We start from the raw sequence: 8704 nt of genomic DNA, 5'->3' as shown, positions 1-8704 counted from the left end.
GCTAAGCGTGAATTCATACTAATATTGATCCCAATAATCATATTTTACCCATTCATGGGTTTTCTAATTGCTTCAACACTTTTACAAGCAGCTTCTATGCAAAAGTTACCATCTTTATGAAACCCTAAGTCTTAATATATCATTCTCATCATTTAATAATCGAATTCTCATCTTAAGAAGTGATAATCTATACTCTTTCATGATTAAACAAGAATAAAATCGATAACCCATTCATTTATTCAAGGGTTTGCAGTTTCTAGGGTTTTATCATTTCATTTACCATTAGAGACCCTTTAACTAGTCATGGAACCTAACAATATGATGGAATGAATAACGTGAAGGGTTAATACTTACCTTTTGAGAGAGTTTTAGCCCTAGCCTTAGAATTTCTCCACAGGAGTTCTAGGAAAATATTTTGGAGTTGTGTGGGGAATGGGTTCGAAATAAAGAATATAAAACACAGATTTTGTTGTTACACCCCGTACTTTTAGAGAAGCATTTATTAAATTCTAACGTAAGTATGTTGAACTATGGCTAAGTAAAATGACTTTAGACTATAAGGAGTGAAGCATTATTAAGTATATTTTGTGAGTGAAGGATACATATAAGGAATTCCGAAAGGTCCTATAAGGAAATGAGTGGAAGAAGTTGACTTAGTATGACTTTGGAAAAAGATGGGCGCTACTTTGAACGACAAGAGTGAGTCAACTTGGGGAAAGAATATCTTTTAGCATATGATGAGTTTTGAAGTGAAACAAAAGCCTAAATTGAAGTTCATGAAGTCTAGTTTTAAACGCAATAAACCGCTCATCGATATGATATTGGAGTAGAGAATTATGAACGTTACAAGTCAGGATGGCAGAGCAAAAATGCGCAGCTACAGTGTGCGACACGTACAGCTACAGTGTGTGACACTCTCGCTACAGTACCTGAAAATTGTAGGTCGGTGCCAACAGACCTTAGAACATTATAAAAAGGGTTTTAGCCCTTAGTTTTTCATCCAAAAACCCCTAAAACCTTCCCTAACCCCCTAGAACATTCTCCCAACTTCCTCCATAGAATTTTAGACCAAATCAAGTGAAACCCTGGGATTTAGGCTCGGGAAGCGTGTAAGGTCTTGTAGTTCTTGTTCTAAACAGCGAATCTTGATGAATCAAAGGAGGTCACCAAAGATAAATAAGATTTCGAGACCTACCAACCTTGATTAAGGTAACAATATTCTTTACTCTGGGTATTATGAATTGTACCATGGAAATTTAGTTGTTAAAGCTCCGTAAAGTCTAGTGATTGGTTGAGAAATTTGGAAAACATCGTGTGGGATGTTTTATTGAGAATATTGATATTGATGATGATGTGGTTGATATTGGTGTTGCTATTGTTGTTGTTTTGCTGGTATTGTGATTTCGGGCTAGGGATATAAACAGGGGAGATGCTGCCCGAATTTCGATAGATTTTAAGGGGATTCAATTTAAAGGCTTAAGAAAAGCATATTACAATGAGCCTAAAAATAGTATGAATGTTTTAGATGTAGATTACGAGACTACGAATGGTCTTATACAGATAGCAAGACCGAAAGTAGGTTGGAGGGTCGAGAACTAAGCTTGAGGTATGTTAAGGTTGTTCCTTCTTTTCGTGGAATGATTCCATATATGGTATGAGCGTAAAGAACCTTATGACTAGAGATTTGTCAAAATAAAGCTTGTCATATTGTGGCATAGTTTTCGAGTGTCATGTTATTCTTTTTGAGGGGTCATATCCCTTCCCTATGTCCTTGAGTTTATAGAGAGACAAAAAAGACATGTTACAGTGTCAGTGTTTTTTAGCATATGCATGATATACCGCATATATATATATATATATATATATATATATATATATAACCCGGCCACTTGGTCGGAGACATTTTCTTTAGCCTCGGTCACTTGGTCGCCGAGATGATATACCGGCTTACGGTCGTGAGGAGCATATGCCTAGGCCTACGGATCAGGAGATGATATGCCCTCGGCTACGGTTAGTTAGATAGAATGCCCGGCCCGCCGGTCAATGAGAGCGAATGCCCGGCCGACGGTCACCGAGACAGACATTTCGGCCGACGGCCGTGAGACTTTCGCAGCCCGGCCATTTAGTCAGTGAGATATATAATAGTATTTTATATAATAGTATTATATTGAATTTCATACGAGACAGGTCAGGTGAGATTTTCAGGGCACTCTTTGACCTCCAGATTGTATTATTTTTAGTTCAGTTTCAGTTATTCCATTGCCTTGCATACTCAGTACATTATTTCGTACTGACGTCTCTTTTGCTTGGGGGGCGCTGCATTCATTCCAGTAGGTTCAGGTAGCCAGACAGACGATCCAGCTCAGTAGGTCTTCCACTTAGTTGCAGTCAGGGCGATCCACTTGGTTCAGAGCTGCAGCCCCTATTGGTATGCTATTTATATATACACACACATATATATATATATATATATATATGATTGGGCCTTATCCTGTCCTTTCTATAGCTTGTGTTCCCTAGAGGTCTATAGACAGTTGTATGTAATTGGGATGTTATGTAGCCTTGTCGGTTCTCGCTTTGTTGTACGATACATACCTGTCGTCTTGCTCGCTTGTGTATATATATTGTGTGTGTGTGCCCGCTCGTACGAGATACTCGCATATATATATATATATATATATATATATCCGGTGCGGCCTCGCTGGATTGTTGGTATTGTCTGTGTACAGGTTGGCCTTATCAGAGTTTAAGATTTAGAGTGGTTCGCTCGGGCCTAGTTTGGCACCGAGTGCTGGTCACGCCGCTCCGGATTTGGGGCATGACATCTGCCTCGCTATAGTGGGAAGCCTCCTGCTATGGCGGTTCTCATTAAATTCCTGACTCCCTTTGGCGGTGAGCCTAGCACCTCTACCACGGACTCGCTGCAGCGGTCCCTCACCCGTTGCAGCGGTCCATTTTGACTAGTAGCTTAGTTTTTCCATTAATTTTTCACCCAAAAACCCCAACACCAATCTGAGGCCCTATAGACGCAAACAAAACATACAAATGTAGATAAAAACACGCCACGGACTCACCCGCGGCCTTAGAATTCCCAACGGAGGTCTAGTTTCCCAAGTCAACCCCATAACGACCTAGCGAGTCCTTACTTCAGATACCAATTAAATACTCGTTCGTCCCCAAACGGACAAGGAAGAGAAACTAGGGAAAATTACCTGACTCAGTGAAAAGCCGAGGATAATTCTTTCATATATCATATTCGGTCTCCTAGGTAGCTTCCTCAACATGACGGTTCTTCCATTGAACCTTTATTGACGCTATTTCTTTCACCCTCAACTTACGAACCTATCTATCTAAAATAACAATAGGCTCTTTCTCATAGGACAGATTCTCATCCAACAGGACAGAATCCCAACGAATGGTAAATGAACCATCACCGTGATATCTTTTCAACATGGAAATAGGGAGCATTGGATGCATACCTGACATACCAAGGGGCAAAGCCAACTCATAGGCTACATCCCCCACATGATTAAGAATCTCAAATAGACCAATGAATCTGGGACTAAGCTTACCATTCTTCCCAAACCTCATTACACCCTTCATGGGTGAGACCTTCAATAAGACTTCTTCTCCAAACATCTCGGACCTTTCAATCTGCATACTCTCTCTGTTTACTCTGAGCAGCCAAGAGCTTTGCCTGAATCACCTTGACTTTATCCAATAACTCCCTCAAAAGATCTATACCCCATGGTCTTACTTCAAATCCATCAAACCATCCGATAGGAGACCTACATCTCCTCCTATAAAGAGCCTCAAACGGGGCCATATCAATGCTCAATAGACAGCTACTGTTATATGCAAACTTAGCCAATATAAAAATTGATCCCAATGGACACTAAAGCTAATCACGCAAGCTCGGAGCAGGTCTTCTATGACCTGAATATTCCGCTCTGACTGGCCATCTGTCTGAGGGTGGAAAGCTGTACTATTATCCAACCTACTACCCAATTCTAAATTCAAAGTCTTCCAAAATCGGGATGTAAACATCGTGCCTCCATCGGATATAATGGAAATAGGAGCCCCATGCAGGCGAATAATCTCCCGGATATAAATCTGGGCCAACTTCTGAGCAGTATGGGTAATCTGAATCGGTATAAAGTGGGAGGACTTGGTAAATCTATCAACAATAGCCCAAATCAAATCTAAATTACCTAAGGTCTTCGAAAAACAATTTCAAAGTCCATCGCTATCCTCTCCCACTTCCACTCTGGAATGGGCACCCTCTGAAGTGTAACCCTCAGGTATTTAGTGCTCGTACTTAACCTGCTGGAAATTCAAAAACTGTGCAGCAAACTCGACAATGTCACACTTCATCCTAGCCCAACAGTAGTGATGCCTCAAGTCACGGTGGTAGCACCTGGATGAATGGAATATCTGGAACTATGAGCCTCTGCTAAAAAATTATCATAATCAAATCATCAACACGGGGAACACAGACACCCCTTGATCCTCAAGACACCCTCATCATCAATCACAAAGATCCTTGGCCTCACCACACAAGACTTAATAGCAAATCTTGCTCAAACTCGCATCCTCGAATCTTGCTCCAGAAACGATGATCTCGCCTCAACACAAGCTAACACTCTACCCGAACTAGACACATCAAGCCTCATGAAACTGTTAGCCAGATTTTGAACCTCCCTGGCCAACCGACACTCTGACGCAATTAAATGAGCCAAACTACCCATGATTGCTGATTTCCTGCTCAAGGCATCTGCCACCACATTTGCCTTTGCAGGGTGATTCAGGATAGTAATATCATAATCCTTTAGCATCTCCATCCATTTCTGCTGCCTAGAATTAAGATCTCTCTGAGTAAACATATGCTGAAGACCGTGATGATCATTAAAGACCTCGGAACGGGCACCATGGAGGTAGTGTCTCTAAATTTTCAACGCAAAAAATGACAGATGCCAACTCCAAGTAATTAGTAGGATAGTTCTTCTCGTGAATATTCAGTTGTATGGAAGTATAAGAAATCACCTTCTTTTCCTGCATCAAAACAACACCCAAGCTAAAAATGAGAAGCATTACAATAAACGACAAAGTCCTTGCCCTGCACGGGCAAAGATAGAATAGGAGTTGTAGTTGATAAAGTCTTGAGCTTTTAGAAGCTCTACTCACACTCGTCGGACCACTGGAAAGGTACGTCTTTCAGAGTCAAATGGGTCAAATGTGAAGCAATAGAAGCAAGCCCCTTCACGAATTAACGGTAGTAACAGGCCAACCCCACAAAGCTGCGAATATTTATCACGGACGTAGGCCTAGCCTGATCTCTCAACGCCTCAATCTTTTTAGGCTCAACCATAATCCCCTCTTTCGAAACAACATGTCCCAAAAAGGACACAGACGCAAGCCAAAACTCTCACTTAGAGAACTTAGCATACAACTACCTGTCTCTCAAAGAACCCAAGAATAACTCTCAAGTGTTTTTCATGATCTTGCTAACTCTTCAAATAAACCAGAATGTCGTCGCTAAACACTATCACAAAAGAGTCTAAGTATGGCTTAAAAATGCCATTCATCAAATCTATAAAAGCAGCCGGGGTCCTAGTAAGACCGAAAGACATAATCAGAAACTCATAATCCCCATACCTCATCCAGAACGCTGTCTTAGGGATATCCTTTGCCCGAATTTTAAACTGATGATACCCCGATCTCAAATCAATTTTTGAAAATACAGAAGTCGCCAGAAGTTGATCAAAAAAATCATCAATACGAGGGATGGGGTACTTATTTCGGATGGTGACTTTATTTAACTAGCACTAATCAATGCACATCCGCATAGTCTCATCTTTCTTTTTCACACACAGAATAGGAGTGCCCCACAGGGAGACACTCTGATGAATAAAACTCTTACTAAGAAGATCCTGAAGCTGCTCTTTCAATTCTCTCAACTCAGCTGGCGCCATCCGATATAACGGAATAGAAATAGTGTGGGTTCCTGGATCTAAGTCAATGCAGAAATCAATATCAGGTTCTGGTGGCATGCTTGGTAAGTCTGCGGGAAACACCTCTGTAAACTCACGTACCATAGGAACAGACTCAAGAGATTGACCGTCAACACTAGTATCGCAGATATGTGCCAAATAATCCAAGCACCTCCTATCCACTAACTTCTTTGTACGAATAAAGGAAATGATTTTCTTTGGGAAGGGACTAAGGTTACCTTTCCAATCAAGTCTAGGCAACCCGGGCATAGCTAAGGTGACCGTCTTGGCGTGACAATCTAGAATTGAGTGATAATGAGCTAGGCCAACTCATACCCAGGATGACATCAAAACCTACCATGTCTAAAATCACTAAATTAATCCAGGTGCCACACCTCATAAGTGTGACAGTACAAGATCGAAAAACTCTATCTACAACCACAGAGTCTCTAACTGGAATAGATACATGTTTAGGGGCATCAAGTAAATCACAGACCATATCAAGACCCACAGAGAAATATGTAGACAAATAAGAGAATGTAGAACTCGGGTCAAACAATACAGAAGCCATTCGGTGATAGACTGAGATGTTACCTGTAATAACTGCATCTGAGCCCTCGACCTCTGTCCTGCATGGAAATGTGTAACAACAAACCCTTCTGCCAGTAACCTACGAACCATTGCGATCAATCAGCCCTGTCTGAGCTCCTCCCCAGCCGGGCTGATGTCCACCTCTACCAGACTGAAACCCACCTTAGTTAGGCTGGGTGCCACCTCTACCTTCTATGTGACTGCCACACCCAGACTGATCGTGATTACCCCCATAAGATGCTCCCCCTTTACCCGATTCTGGGGCTCTGGGAGCCTGAAACTATTTACCCTGGCCACCTTGCCCAAGTCTGGGATAATTGCTCTTAAAAAGCCCTTTATCACCATACTTGAAGCATCCGCGGTCTAGCATCAGACGCTGAACTAAAATGGGCTAAGCTGAATAACCACCACAATCTGGAGTTCTGGTCTGTGAACCCCCTGGCTGACTGATAGTGCTGACTGGCCCCTAATGAGCCTCCAACTATAGCCTGCATGGCTTATTGAATAGGGCATCCTGAAAAGACTTGGGAATCCGGGCCCTTAGAGAAAGAGCCACTAAAACTACTACCCTTTTGGGCCTTCTTCTCTGCATACTGATTATAACCGTCCTTCCTCACACCCTCGACGGTCCTAACATGATCTACCACTTCCTGAAAAGAAGCACCTGTTTAACGCAAGCAGAAGAGCTGTCAACTGAAGAGTAGTGTTCAACCCTTTAGCAAATCTCCTAACCCTCTCCTCCTCACTTGACACAAACTGGAGGGCATAGCAAGACAAAGAATGGAAACGAGCCTCATAAGCAGCCACAGATAAACTACCCTACTCAATATTACTGAACTCATCATGCCTGCGGTCCATCAAAGTACGAGGAACATACTTCTCTAGGAATATCTGATAAAACTGAGTCTATATCAACGAAGGTGATCCCACTGGCCTGAACTCTACAAAAGCCCTCCACCATAATTTGGCATCACCCAAGAGCTGGAAGTTCACAAATCCACACCATACTTCTCTACTGCCTCCATCTTATGGAGCCTCACATGACAATCCATAATGAACTCGTAAGCATCCTCAATCTCAGTGTCGTAGAACTCTGGAGGTTTCATCTTAGTAAACCTCCAAAACAAATCATGCTCATCTCCGGTTAACACCGGACCTCCTACTGGTCTAGGAAATACCTCCAGTCCTGGAGCCTCATCCAAATGAGGACCCGCAACTGTAGCATGTTGTAACCTCGGAGCACGAACTTCACCTGGAGCTGGATCACCCACCCTAGTACCTTAAGCACCTTGAATAGCTAGTAATACCCCCGCCTTTATCAACCTATTGAGCAGGTTCAACACTCGAACCATAACGTCTGACAACATTGGAGCAGCAATAACATGTGGTTGAGGGCGGTCTCTGCGCAAACTCGGCTGCCGCTGTCCGAAATCACTTGAGGCTCGGGACTCAACGCGCGGACTGCCGCGGGAGCCTCGCCCCCGGGCCGGTGCCGCTCGCTCCACGCCCCACCATGAACACGGCCTCTGGCCTGACCTCCTCTACGAACTGCGGCCCCAGTGGCCTGACCTCCATAGCAAGTTGTGGCCCTAGCAGCCAGCGTGGGTGCCTCATTAGTCGCCACACAAATCTTAACCATCTGTAAGAGAATTTAAAAAATAAGTCAGATAACAATTTGAATCATCCAGATACCAATCTTCCTAGTGTCTCATAGCCTCTCGAAGATAAGTACAGACGTCTCCATACGGATCCGCAAGACTCTAATAGACATGTCCTTGTAAAACAAGATTGATGAACTAAGGGCTCGGCTACCAACTTTGTCACGACCCAAGTAGTCGTGAGTGGCACTCACATTAATTCCCCTAGTGGGTGAACCCATTCTCTTAACCAACCATCATCTAATTAATCAATTATAAAGCATTCAAGGATGTAAGAATATTAATAATGACCAAATTTTCTAGTCATGCCATAGATAAATAAAGATGCAGAGATCCTAACTATTACAACCCCAAAATCCGAAAGTCATCATACAAGTGCTCTAAAATATAATTGTCTAAAGAATAAACAATTGTTTGAACTAAACATAAATGTCTAAAATGAAATAAACATCTAAAATGAGAAAG

Source organism: Lycium ferocissimum, chromosome 10 (genome assembly GCF_029784015.1).
Source record: "Lycium ferocissimum isolate CSIRO_LF1 chromosome 10, AGI_CSIRO_Lferr_CH_V1, whole genome shotgun sequence".
Taxonomy (NCBI): Eukaryota; Viridiplantae; Streptophyta; class Magnoliopsida; order Solanales; family Solanaceae; genus Lycium; species Lycium ferocissimum.
Note: the sequence above shows the minus strand (reverse complement) of the source record.